This window comes from Mustela erminea, chromosome 9 (assembly GCF_009829155.1).
Source record: "Mustela erminea isolate mMusErm1 chromosome 9, mMusErm1.Pri, whole genome shotgun sequence".
Classification (NCBI taxonomy): domain Eukaryota; kingdom Metazoa; phylum Chordata; class Mammalia; order Carnivora; family Mustelidae; genus Mustela; species Mustela erminea.
In genome coordinates this window covers 465,799-479,560 of record NC_045622.1, presented here as the reverse complement: position 1 = coordinate 479,560, position 13,762 = coordinate 465,799, and the positions used below count along the sequence as shown (strand labels likewise).

General features: G+C 46.0%; 1 protein-coding gene and 1 long non-coding RNA gene across 8 annotated transcripts in view; both read right to left on the bottom strand.

The window, feature by feature from the left end:
• Nucleotides 1–319: 319 nt before the first annotated feature.
• Nucleotides 320–6,313, bottom strand: LOC116599144. Its single transcript, XR_004289255.1, has 2 exons — nucleotides 3,283–6,313; nucleotides 320–850 (listed from the first exon to the last, which is right to left on the bottom strand). It is a non-coding gene; the product is annotated as an uncharacterized LOC116599144 (long non-coding RNA).
• A 1,106-nt stretch (nucleotides 6,314–7,419) lies between these two features.
• CEP126 (centrosomal protein 126) overlaps nucleotides 7,420–13,762 on the bottom strand; it is a 69,976-nt gene continuing 63,633 nt past the window's right edge. For 5 of the 7 annotated variants that reach the window (XR_004289230.1, XR_004289224.1, XR_004289227.1 and 2 more), the window contains 3 exons: nucleotides 13,200–13,296; nucleotides 10,647–10,909; nucleotides 7,420–8,734 (listed from right to left, as the gene is read on the bottom strand). The gene's annotated coding sequence lies outside the window, so the exon portion shown is untranslated. Of the gene's footprint in view, nucleotides 8,735–9,725; nucleotides 10,378–10,646; nucleotides 10,910–13,199; nucleotides 13,297–13,762 lie in introns of those variants that run through there. The other 2 variants (XR_004289229.1, XR_004289225.1) reach the window with 2 other exon arrangements.

Genomic DNA, 13,762 nt, shown 5'->3' with positions numbered 1-13,762 from the left:
GCAGGTGCCTTCTTGCTGAAATGGACTCCTAATCAGAATTACTCAGCATAGGTTGATTTCCTAACCCGAAGCCTGCGATCCCAGTTTTCTGGTTCAGCTGCATGACTCAGACATTTCTGAAGACATGGTTTTGAGTTAATTAGGGTTACTTTGGAAGACATAAGTCTGTATGACTAGTTGGAAAACTATTCTCTTTTACCATTTGGCTTTTGTTCTTTTCGATTTACATCTGAAGGCTAAAAGACTTTTCCATATACACTGCAGTAGGGAGTGCTGGTTGATAAAAGTACACGCTTATTTATCTTGTTTATTTTTTTAAAAAAATTTTATTTTTAAGTAATCGTTAAACCCAGCCTACAGCTTGAACTCAGAACCGTGAGACTTTACCAGCTGAGCCACAGGCGCCTGAAACACATACCTAGTAGTTTCTACTGAAAATTAACTTTTCTCTCCGTAGGTTTTGTTGTTCGTCTAACAGCGGTGTCTGGACACGATGGTTCGACTGAACCGTTTCTCGACGTTGTGAGGGTGTGAAGGCAGTACTGATTCAGTAGGAACTCGGCAGGTGGAATTCTCAGTGTCGGTCTTTCCTGGGCTAGTGCCGTCCCATCAGCTCCGTCAGCCACGCGATCATGAGGGCGAAGGGCCCCTAAGCTCACCGCCAGTGTCCGCGCGTCCTGCTGCTCCGCCCTGTCGCTGTCCGGACAGTGTGTGTCTGTGCGAGATGCTCGGCCGCTCGGCGTAGACGGCAAGGCCCTGAGCTGTGATGTTCAGTAGGCCACATGCAGCAAATGCGTTTCTGACTTCTGACATTTCCAGTTTATAATGGGCTTGTTGAGATGGACTCCTACTGTAAGTTGAAGATGTGCGTTATTTTCTGTTACTGATTACTGCCCATTAAATGGGGAGGCCCACCGATGACACTTTTGGGTTTACAGTGTGAAACTATTTTGAAAGCAGATATGAACATTTTGGGGCCTGTTTTTTTTTTTTTTTTTTTTTCAATGAACTCACCCTTATTCCTTTTGGAAATATATACAACATTGGAAGAGCTTGGTCATAGGGTCTAAGTAGGTCTCGCTGTACTGTATGCTGCTAAAACATTTTCTAAAGGAGATGAATTTACACTCCAACCAGCTGACATCAAATTTCCAGTTGTTCTACATTCTTGCTAACACATAGCATTAGTTTTTAAAAATTTTAGGCTCTTTGCTGAGGTTCTGTTTCTCGTTGTGATTTTGAATTTGGGTTTCCTTGATAGTTCTTGTCGAGCAATTTTTTAAATAGACATATTGGCCATTTGAATATTTTCTTTAATGATATACTTATTTAAGTGTTTTGTCCATGAAGCATTGTCCATATTTTTAAAATTTATCTTTAGAAAATGTTTCATCTGGATGTAAGTCCAATGCCAACTAGATGCGTTGCAAATATTTTTTTTTAAGCAAGCTCTAAGCCCAGTGTGGGGCTTGCATGACCTCAAGATCGAGAGTGGCGTGTTCCACCAACCGAACCAGCCAGGCACTCCTCAAATATTTTCACTTTTGTCTACAGCTTATCACTTTGATACTCACAAATTCAAATTTTAATAAAGTACAAATAATTCTTCTTTTCGTACAATTTTTTTTTGCCTACACAGAATTATGGCAATAGTTTCACATTTATGTCTATGATCCATCTCAAAATATTTTTTAAAGCTCATTTTTTCCCCCATATGGCTACCCAGTTGACCTAGCTCTACATATATTTTTGTAAGTTTCCTTCTGTTTTTATTTTTTATTTTTATTTTTTTTAAGATTTTATTTATTTATTTGACAGAGAGAGAGAGATCACAAGTAGGCAGAGAGGCAGGAAGTGGGAGGCAGGCGGAAGCAGGCTTTCTGCTGAGCAGAGAGCCCGATGTGGGGCTCGATCCCAGGACCCTGAGTTCATGACCTGAGCCAAAGGCAGAGGCTTAACCCACTGAGCCACGCAGGCGCCCCTCCTTCTGTTTTTATGACTGAGTAATATTCTGTTGTACATAGGTCCCAAATCTGTTGTTTCCCCCAGGATTAGGGTTCCGATTAGGACCAGAGCATGGGTTAGGGTTAGAGTTAGAGCAGGGTGAGGGTAGAGGTCTTTTGGCCTGCACTACAGAGACCTCTCCAGAGGGTAAATTTAAGGTTAGGGTTAGGGGTTACTGGTTACGTGAGGGGTTAGTGGTACGTGAGGTTTTAGGGTCAGGGTTGAGGTTAGGGTTAGGATTAGGGTTGGCATCCTTGGCATCCTGCCCTCAGAGACGTCTCTAGAGAGTAAAGCATCAGGCTTCTCCGGGTGAGAATAAACATGGCAAGTGCCCACCGTGCTTTACCACCGTGCTTGGTAAAGAGGGGCTTTGGCGCTGTGAACACTCCTTAAGTGGATCTTCAGTTGGTCCTTCTGTTCCAATCTCTTACCTTTTATATCCATTTTCGGAAATACTACAAATTCTCTTTAAAGTTTTTATTTAAATTCTGATTAATTAACATACAGTGTAATGTTAGTTTCACGTCCATATATCACTCAGCACAGGTGCCCTCCTGCATCCCCCGCGCCCTTCCGTCTGTCACCAGCAGCGTGTTCTCTGTAGTTCAGTCTGTTTCTTGGTTTGCCTTGCTATCTCTTCTCCCTTTGCTCGTTTGTTTTGTTTCTTAAATTCCACATATGCGGGGCACCTGGGTGGCTCAGTCAGTTACATGTCCTTCGGCTCAGGTCATGATCTCAGGGTCCTGGGATTGAGCGCGGAGTCCGGCTCCCTGCTCGGCGGGAGCCCGCTTCTCCCTCTGCCCCTCCCCCCGCTCATGCTCGCTCTCTCTCTCTCTCAAATGAATAAAATCTTTAAAAAAAATAAGATGGCATTCATATGCTTTCTAGACCTAGCTTTGCCCTTATTCCAGATTTGGGCTGAAACACTCCCACTTCATGGTGCCATGATCTCGCTCGACCACCTGGGAGCTGACCAGTACCTGGAGGATCGGCAGGTGGCAGGATAATAACCCTGGGATGATGTGATGACCACGGTGGTGATACCGTAGTAATAAAACGCAGCCGGCCTTTGAACAGAGGGAGGCTTAGGGGCGCCAACAGCCTGTGCCCAAAATGCACGCCACTACTAAGAGCGCACTGTTACCCAGGGGCCCTACCCGTGACGTGGTCACTGAGCACAGTGTCTGCTCTGTGAATCCTTAGTCTTACAGGAAAGTCAGCTAGAGAAAACGTTACTAAGAAGAGCAAAAGGAAGAGAAATAAATTCAGAGCACTTACCGTACGCTATTTATTGAGAACTATCACGTATGAGCGGACCCACACAGTTCAAATCAGAGTTGTCCAAAGGTCAGCCATAACGCCCAGTATTTTTGAACATGTCCCGTTTCACCGCGCATCGTTCTAGACATTTTCCATGGGCTGTCACTTCATTCTGTTAGGGGAGTTAGTACTGCTGAGCCTTCTTCCAGCGCATTCACGACGCTTTCCCAGAAACCAGCAGAGGCTGCAACAGCCGGTCTTTCCTGGCAGCCTGCCCCAGTGCCACTGCCTCCTGGAGTCAAGGGGGCCGGTGACCCTGCCCTCTGCCGCACATCACATGCCAAGTGGACAAGCACGAAGATTGCCTTCGATGCCAACTCAGCTCAAGGATTTGGTATATGCGCAAGGGTGCTTAGAAGCTGAAAGAGGTCATGTGAGCCCCATTCACTTCCCACTCACTGGGTTAACCAGGAAAATGCTGATTCTGTCCTGCCTTGGAGGGACTTGTGTCTATCCCCACCCTGGACCTTTATGCTTGCCTGTCAGCCCAGGCTCCGCACGTTGGCCGTGTATGTAAGTGAAACCAAGAACAGCATTTGACCCAGACCTCTCTTTGGGACCCCTGGACCAGTTAACACCTGTCCCCCAGGTTTTGCAATCTTGGCTCCTTACACAGGTTTTAGTATGTTTTCAGATTATTTAATTTGTAGTTCACTCTGCCTTCTTGAAATTTAGTTTCCTGTTCTAATTTTGGCATCACGACCTTGTGGTCTGGGGAGCCATCCGTTTCTGCAGCCTGGGGAGCAGGGCGGGAATTCATACTACTGGAAAATTAAGTCCGTGCTAGGTGAGCTTTGGGGTTTCTTATATTAAGACGAAGTTTTGAGTCCTTGGAGTTCTTCCAAAAAGATTTCTATGGACAATATTCCGCGTTTTGACACATGTGTTCCTAAGCTGCCTGCTGTTCACACGCTCTTGGACTATGTCTGGCCAGGCTCTGCCGCTGGCCCCCGTTAGTGTCCTGGGCACGTTGTCGAGGACTTGAGCTACCGATAAAAGCTGCTGGGCGCAGCAGGACCGCGCGCAGAGCCGTCAGGCAGAGACAGGAAGACATATTGTTGCTTACCCGTAGTGTATGGGTTCTAGTTACCTCCTTTGTAGACAAGAACATTAGACATTTTGTTCAGTGATTTTCAGAGAACAAGATCTGTCAGGTCTATGGCAATCTGTCGACCTCAGTGATTCCCAGGCTGTCCTCCATGGACCCCTGAAATCTTGGGACGAGTCTGGGGTCTGTTGGGGAGGAAGGCGAGTATGGCTTTGCCTTTCCTGCTTTTGTGGAAGGGGCGCCACTCTTCCCCATTTGGGAAATCGAAGCACAGTCACACTTGCAAAAACGAGTCTTTGACTTTACAATGTTTGAAATCCTTTCTCTCCCCCCGAAGAAATGACCATTGCTAAAAAGAGAGTTAAAATACTCGTTTAGTGGCCAGCTCCTCTGTATCCTTACAGTCCAGCTCCGGATGTGTCTAGTCTGTGGTCTGGGCACATTTCTAGGCCTTTAGGGACTGGTCACAGTCACGATATGGGCTGGAAGAAATTCGCTCGGAGTTCTAAGAGGTGGAATTGCTAGCGGTTCAGAGTGTAAGTTTTGGGGCCACGTGTCCGGGCCTGCGGTTCCAGCTTTACTTACCCTGTGTGCCTTTGGGCAGCTCTAACTTCCTGGCGGTCCCTGTTCCCGGGGGCTAAAGGGAGGGTCTCTGCACCTGCACGGTAAGGCCTTGAGAGCACCAAGTGAGGTTCTCATGCTGTGTGCGCATGCCCGGCATGCGGCAAGTGCTCGATAAATTATCATTACATTATCATAGTGTCAATTGGTATCACTTGTGAAGGTCAAGAAATTGTCATTACTGCAATTTGTTCAAAAGCTGCCCAGACGGCACGTCACTGTTTGCTTCTGGAGGATTACCCAAGTACCCTCACTGATGAAGGCTTGGGGCAAGGGTCCTCACAGAAGCTCTGGGTACTTGAATTTGTCGTCAAGTCACAGACGTTAACTTATACTGACTGCTTTAATCCTAAAAAAGATGTATCAAAATATTTCACTAACGGGAAGTTTGAATTTTGCCTTAAAACTACATGTATTTTGGAGATTGTGGGACATGAAAATGATCGCTCTTCTTGAAAGTGGGAAGTCCTCAAAGGAGTACAGCCAAACAAGACTACAGTGAGGTTATTTCGCAAGATGCAAACTTGAACGAGGGGCCAGCATTTCTAACCGCTGCCAGTGCGGCGGGCTCGAGGCCGACCGACCGGCTGGGTGCGGTGCCCACCCCACCTTCCAAACGGCCAGAGAGAGGAGCAGAACACCCTGCCCCTTCCTGTGGTTCTTGTTTTGTTCTTTAAAAACTTTTAAAAAGTGTGTTTCATCTGCTGTTCTTGAGTTATCAAAGCCGAGAACTGAAGCGCCGGGAGCTCTTTCGGAGCCGGTGTGAGCGAGTGCATGTGTGTAAGGGGCTCGGCAGGGCTTTCAGGGGAGGGATTTCCTGTTGTTTCCATCTGACTTACAAATCTCCAACGATTAAAAGCAAACCCTGCCAGTTAAACCCCATGTCATTTCAAGCTTGTCATGGAATAAACTGGAGGGTGAGGAGAGAGTTTTATGTAACAGGCTGATTTCATTTCCCCCATTTAACAGGCGGCTTCATGACTCATGATTCGTTTGGATGAAAGGTCCCCTTGGCTTCCTGGCCACACACACCTTCCAAGCCTCGTCTTGTAATGCTCGGATAGCCTCTCTGGGCCTTTGACGGTATTTTTGCCTCCAGATCCATTTTGTAAAATGCCATTTGAAAACCATACTCGCTTGGGGTAGTAGTGCAAATTTGGAAAGAAACCTAAATAAGTACACGGATATTTTGCACTGAGGTACATCACCTGGATTCTCCTAGAAGCACAGTATGGGCGTGTTAAGCCTATAGCTTTAATAGTTTTTTTTTTTTTTAAAGTTTATTTATTTGAGAGAGAGAGAAAGGGAGTGAGCAGGAGGGAGAGGGAGAGAGAGTCTCCAGCAGCCTCCCGGTGAGCACGGAGTCCAATGTGGGGCTCGATCTCAGGACTGCGAGATTCTGATCTGAGCTGGAATCAAGAGTAAGACACTCAAATGACTGAGCCACCCGGGCGGCCCAATAGTTGTTTTTTTAAAATCCCATTTCTTCTTTTTTTTTTTCCTCCCTCAAACTAAAGAGAAAACAATTCTACTTCTCTATGTTGATACAATAGATTCCATGGCAGGTCTTTATTCTAATCCCTAGACCTTAAAAATGTTATCTTCAGCTATTTGAACTTTCCTCTGTGTGTTGGGGGGGGGTGGAGGGTACTGGTATGTTAAACACCACATTGAGAGAAATATGACTCAGGGCATCTGGTGGCTCAGTTAGGAGCGCTTGTGACTCTTGATCTTGGGTTATGGATTCGAGCCGCATATTTGGTGTAGAGATTACTTAAAAATCTTTAAACAAGAAAGGAATGTGACTCATACTTCCTGTGTCCAAGTTCAAGACGAACTTCAGTCTGTGACACCATGAGTGAGGATCTCTGTGATGTGTCACTTGTACATTCAACCATGAAACACAGTTGTGGTTTTTGGTTTTCTTATATTTCTCTTAAGATTTTATTTATTCATTTGACAGACAGAGGTCACAAGCAGGCAGAGAGAGAGGGAGAAGCAGGCTCCCCGCTGAGCAGAGAGCCCGATGTGGGGCTCGATCCCAGGACCCTGGGATCATGACTTGAGCTGAAGGCAGAGGCTTTAACCCACTGAGCCACCCAGGAGCCCCTGTATTTCTTTCTCTTAATCTTACTATTTTCTTCTGCTCTACCGTTCTCATTTTAAAAAATATTTTAAATGGTTTTTTTGTGTGTGGTTTTATTTTTGACAAGTTTTATTGAGATGTAGTTCACATACCATAATATAAAGTATACAATTGCGTGGTTTTTAATACAGTCACAGAATTGTGCAATCAGGGACGCCTGAGTGGCTCAGTCAGTTGAGCATCTGCCAGGAGTCCTGGGACTGAGTCCCCTCGGGAATCCCTGCTCAGCGGGAAGCCTGCTTCTCCCTCTCTCTCTACCCCTCCCCCAAGTTGTGCTCTCTCTCTAATAAAATCTTTAAAAAAAAAGAATTGTGCAGTCATCCCCACTATCTAATTTTAGAATATTTTCAGAACTGCGTAAAATAACTCCACACCCACTAGCAGCAACTCCGTATTTTTCCCTCCACCAGCCTCTGGCAACTCATTCTAGCTGGCACTAAGCTCTCCTCTGCTCCTGTGGACATTTCATACAAGTGGAATCATACAATACGGGGCATTGCATGACTGGCTTCTTTCCCTCGGCACGAGGTGGGTGTTCGAGGTTCTTCTACTCTGTCACATGTCAGAACATCATTCTTCTCTGTTGCTGAATAATATTCCGTTATGTGCATGTACCACCTTTTATTCATCCATTCTTCAGTTGCCGGAGAATGCTATTACGGAAAGCGCTGATAACGTTTGGGTACGGGTTTTTGTGTGGACATGTTTGGATTCTCCGGGAGATAGATCTAGAAGCACTTTCGTTGCTTTTTCTATTTTAACTTTCATTTAACTAATTCTGAAATGAAATGTCTTTATATTCTTATTCACATTTTTAGTTCTCTTATGAATCACCTCTTTATTTACATGGTAGTGTTTGCTTTTGGTTGATTTGTCAAATTATGATTGCCACATATGTTTGTCATATTTTGCAATCTCATGTTTAAGAATTATTTTTCATTTAAACTGTACCAAAGTTACAGGTAAAAATTTACAAGTATTATCATGAGATAGTCAGTGGCACCAATCTCCACTCCCTCTCAGTAGACACACTTTTAATTCCTTCAGCTTCTGTATTTAATCCTGTATTTCCAAAGTGCCTCTACTGTCCTCCTTTCTTTTCTTGACTGTTCTGTCGTGTGTATGTTAAACTCCTCCTTGACATTTCTCATCCCACTCCCCACGCTTCTCCTGCATTTCCCCTCCTTTCAGCCTACAAAATACTCACCAATATAGTATAATTTTTATGTTAATATTTAATAATTGCAGTCTTATGACTAGGTAAATATTTTTGCTGTTGTCATGTAGTATACTATGAATATGTTTTTGTCTTGCCCAACTTATCTTGGTTATTAAAAAGTCATCCATCTTTCATTCTTGCTAGCTCTTACTCAGCCAGAGTACAAGGGAAGAGCGCTCGAGCGCAGTGGTTTCCTCTCCCTTTCATCTTCTCACAGCCGTCCCTTCCACACTGGTCCTGACCAGCGCTTCCGAGGCCTGGTGCTCAGCTGCAGTCCTTATCAGCACCCTGGGGATTTCATCCTGCCTTGGCACTGGGTCCTCTTAGAGCCAGACAAGTCAGGGTTCCGTGAGCAAAGATTCTATTAGGGAAATGCCTGTGAACAAAATATGGAGTGAGAAGCCGAGGGGCCTATCAGCCCACAAGGCAAGGCTGGCCGTGAGGGAAGGACAGTGGGATGGAAGGGCCTCCAAGTGGCCCATCGGAGGCGCGTCTCTTCAGCGGGCGGCGCACTGTGGGAACAATGGCGTGTGCTGGACCCGTGCAGGGCAGGCATGGGCTGGGCGGCTGATAGAGCAGAGTGCCGAGGGCTGGGGGTCAGTCCGGCTCCTACAGCGGAGGGCAGTGGGCAGCAGGCTCCTGGCCCCCAGAGCAGCCTTGTTTCCTAGATTTCTTTCTTCATGTACATTTTTGGAGCTGCTTGTCAAACCCCACAAAGAGCCTGCTAATGTTTTCGTTGGAATCGCTTCGAATAATTAAGGTCAATAAGAAGAAGTGACCTCTTTATGAGGCGGAGTGTTCCCGCCCAGGGATGCCGCATGTCTTACAGAGTGCCTGCTCTGCAAGACCCTTTGTTCAGAGGTCTTTCAGCACGTTATGTGTATGTAGACATGTGTATGTGGATACACATGTGTATATATAAATATATATAAAATATTTTTTTTCCAGAAAAGGCTTGCATATCTTTCAAAAGACTCATCATCGGTACTTAAATTTTTTGTCATTGATGTAACTGGTATTGTTTGTTTGTTTGTGGACCAGTGCGGGGCTTGAACTCATGACCCCATGATCAAGACCTGGGCCGGGATCAAGAGCTTCATGGACTGAGCCACCCAGGCACCCCTTTGATATCTTTTATTTAAAAAACGGACATTTTCTCTTTCTTGCCTGTGTATGGTCATGCTTTTCAGACTTGTCCTGTCTTGAAGCAAAGGGGTCTGTCTTTTTGTTGTTGTTGTTGAAGACTGTATTTATTTACTTGAGAGAGAGAGCAAGCAAGAACAGGAGCGGGGGGGGGGAGCGGCAGGCAGATGGGGGGGGAAGCAGGCTCCCCGCTGAGCAGAGAACCCCACTGTGGGACTCGATCCCAGGACCCTGAGATCACGACCTGAGCCGAGGGCAGACACTTCACTGACCGAGCTGCCGGGGTGAAAGGGGCCCGTCTTTTACCTCCATGTCGACCAGACAAGGGGTGAGGCTGCCCTAAGGGACTGAGCGTGACCCCATGTGTGAGGGGGCCTGGGCCTGAGCGCAGGGTTCTCTCAGCTGCTGACGCTCCAGCCAGATGGCCCACGAGCTCCCCTGCCCTGTCCTGAAGGGGCTTCTGTTAGGTGCACAGTGATCACTGAGTGCGCTTTAACAGGTTAAAAAAAGGTTCTTTTATTCTTAGTTTTGTTAAATGTTTCTGCTTTGGTAAAAGAAGCGGCCACCCAGCTGTACGGCGGGGGACGAGGATCTGGGGTCTACTTGCTTCTTAAATAGATTTTCAGCTAATCCTGTTCTGACCTCACTTTACTGACCAACCCCAGGCCCACCGTTTCCAGGGTTCCCTATTGTCCTTTAAACCCGAGCTTCTCTGTGGTTGTGCAAGCCAGACCAGCGTGCTTCTAGGCTTCTCCTGCGGCCTGCCTCGGTCACCTGGGTCAGTGAGCCCCTGACCACCCGCTCTCCAGCCTTCACAGACTTGGTCTTCTCTCCTGTCTGTCTGGAGACCCGATCCTTCGCATCCTTTAGTTGTCACTGAAGTTGGGTTCAGGACGGAGCAGAGGTAAAAAGTGAATGTTCCATTGCTTTCCTTGCCTGGAAACCTGCTCTGTGGTCTGACTGGGGGATTTGTGGGGCAAAGTCGAGCAGGTGTGGCCTGAGATCCCCCTTTCTCCTTCCTTGCCTTGGCTGGTGTGACCCATCCATGAGGTCTCGCTGCTGCAGCCCCGGGCTCCAGGGAGCCTGCCTACCGACCCCCCCCCCCCCACCCCGCCCAGCCTCGGTTAGAGCTGCGACCACCTTACCATCTGGGTTACTCCTGCTGTACCGCTGACCATACTCTGCTGCAACTGCTTGTGGATGAGCCCTTAAGAGCTCAAAGGCTCTACATGTACCGACAGCTGGACTGGACGGGGTCTCTGCTGGTCTGAAGCCCCAGGCACAGTGATGACTTAAGAGGTGTTCAGGACGATCTGTTGCATGAATGCACACATCAGTCACGTAGCTTTGAGTTGATTTCCAATAAATACAGCTTTCACTTTTCTGTAATTATTTTTTTCTTCTCTTTCTATGATGCAATTTAGAAAGCAAAGAGGCAAAATACTGTTTAATTCTCATGAACATTGGAATCATAGACATCAGTGTTTTTTTTTTTTTTTTTAAAGATTTTATTTATTTATTTGACAGAGATCACAAGTAGGCAGAGAGGCAGGCAGAGAGAGAGAGGAGGAAACAGGCTCCCTGCTGGGCAGAGAGCCCGATGCGGGACTCGATCCCAGGACCCTGAGATCATGACCTGAGCCGAAGGCAGCGGCTTAACCCACTGAGCCACCCAGGCGCCCGACATCAGTGTTTTAACCATGGTCATTTGGGAGGTGCTTGGGTCGTCTCCATGACTCCATGAGGAGTCTGGAAGAGATGATGTGTCAAGTTCCTTTGTGCTTTCGAATTCTCTGCAAGTTATAGGCAGTGGCGTCCCTGCGTTGTGTGGGGACAAGCGGGGGCTCAGAGCACCGCACACACACCTGGCGCAGGTGCGACACCATGTGTCAGCTGCACTGATGGCAAGCTCTCAGAGAGTTTACTGCACAAACTTCTCTTACTATTTGGACAGTATGGGGCGCCTGGGTGGCTTAGTGGGTTAAGCCTCTGCCTTCGGCTCAGGTCATGATCTCAGGGTCCTGGGATCGAGCCCCGCATTGGGCTCACTGCTCAGCAGGGAGCCTGCTTCCCCCTCTCTCTGTCTGCCTCTCTGCCTACTTGTGATTTCTCTCTGTCAAATAAATGAAATCTTAAAAAATATATATATCTGGGGGCGCCCGGGTGGCTCAGTTTGTTAAGCGGCTGCCTTCGGCTCGGGTCATGATTCCAGGGTCCTGGGATCGAGCCCCGCATCAGGCTCTCAGCAGAGAGCCTGCTTCTCTCTCTCCCCATCTCCCTGCCACTCTGCTTACTTGTGCTCTCTTTCTAGCTGTCAAATAAACAAATAAAATATTAAAAAAAAAATATATATATATCTGGACATTATAGTAATCTCAAGAGAAAGACATTAGGACAATGACCACATAAGCAATACGATGAGGGTAAAATACCACAGACGGAGACTTAGAACCATTTGAGGTGTTTCATAAATACTTTGCAGTCATAACCCGAATTTTGGACCTAAGAGCGACAGCAGTCATGAGGCCACCCTTGACTGACCCAGTCTGCTCTCCCACGGCGCCTCCTCTGCTGAGAGCTTGGGTTGAGTCACAGGAGGAAGGAAAGCAGGGGTACGCGTTGGTCACTCATCTTCCATTCTGGAGGTATAGGAGCCCTTTCAAAAATAGTGGTGGAAATGCCTCAGAAGGTGCCCCTGTGGCGTGTGGACTCAAGCTCCTCGTGGGGCTTCTGCTCTGCGGGCTGGGCTTCGGCCTCACGGGAAACCTGCAGCCCCAGGCCTGGCGGGGCCCGCTCTCCTCTCCTGTACACTTTGACCAAAGGGGACAATCTCAGACACTTTTACAGGTTGGACCTTACCTGATAAAAATGATAATAAATGCATGAAATACACAGTGTGAAAACATATAAAAATTTGTTAGGATAAAGTAAAAATCCCCTGAAATCCTACTACCATTACTGCCAATGCTCTGTGGCAGGACCGTGGAATCAGGACCTGAGCTGAAGGCAGACGCTTTACCCACTGAGCCCCCAGGTGTCCCCGTTAAGTATTCTTTAAAAATGTGATTTTAATGATTATATAATGTATGATTGTATAAAAGCATATATGAATGTACGCAATTTAACAATGTCCTTATTGTCATGTAGAGTGTTTTGTTAAATTTTCCTATTATAACCATAAGGTTTACTACATATTGTAGTATCTTGTTATCTTTACATGATGAAATTCAGTCTTAAACTCTGAAGACTAAAAGTAGAGAGGTTTGTAGGAGAGACTTGTGTAACATTATACATGTGAAATGCGTTTAAATTAGGAAGTATATTTACTTGGCATAATTATCAGTCATAGGGTACAGGGAATTTTATTTGTATTTGCAAACTTACTGTTTGAGAAAAAGTTAGATCATCTCTACTTTCAGAATGAATGATATCATGAACCATACTCTATAATGATACATTCAAATAAAAAAAATGTTTTCAGAGGCCACTGATTTTCAAACTGGGTGGCAGGCGATTAGTAAGGGAAGCTACCTTATTGGCTGTAATTAGCATTTAAAAAAATTGAGATATAAGTAGAATATAACATTGTATTGTTTTAGGTGTATGACATAATGATGTCATGTATCTATGTATTATAAAAAGAAGGCCACAGTAAGTTTAGTTAACATTCAATTCCCCCCAAATTAAAAACAAACTACCATGAGGATCTGCCAATTCCACGTCCGGGAACTCATCTGAAGTAGACAGAACGACCACCTCGGACAAACCTGCACCGCACATTCACAGTAGCTTTACCTACAAAAGCCAAGACAAGAAAACAACAAGCATTGTTTTTTTTTTTTTTTTAAGTTTTTAAATTTTTTTTAAAGTTTTTAAATTTTAATTCCAGTAAGTTAACATACCATACAGTATTAGTTCTGGTGTACAATACAGTGATTCAACACTTCCCTTCTCCGCCCGCTGCACATCAAGACAGGTGCCTTTCTCCCCCACCCCCCAGGTCCCCCATCCCAGGTCCCCTCCCCGCTGGTAACCATCAGTTTGTTCTCTAGAGGGAAGAGTTTGGCTTTTTGTTTATCCCTCTTTTTTCTTTGTTTCTTTCCCTTAAGTTCCACACATGCATATCTTTCTCTGACTTATTTTGCTTAGCATAATACCCTCTAGCTCTGTCTATGTCTTTGCAAATTGCGAGATTTCATTGATTTTGTTTATTTGAGAGAGAGACAGAGAACATGAGTGGGGGCAGATGGGGGCAAAGAGA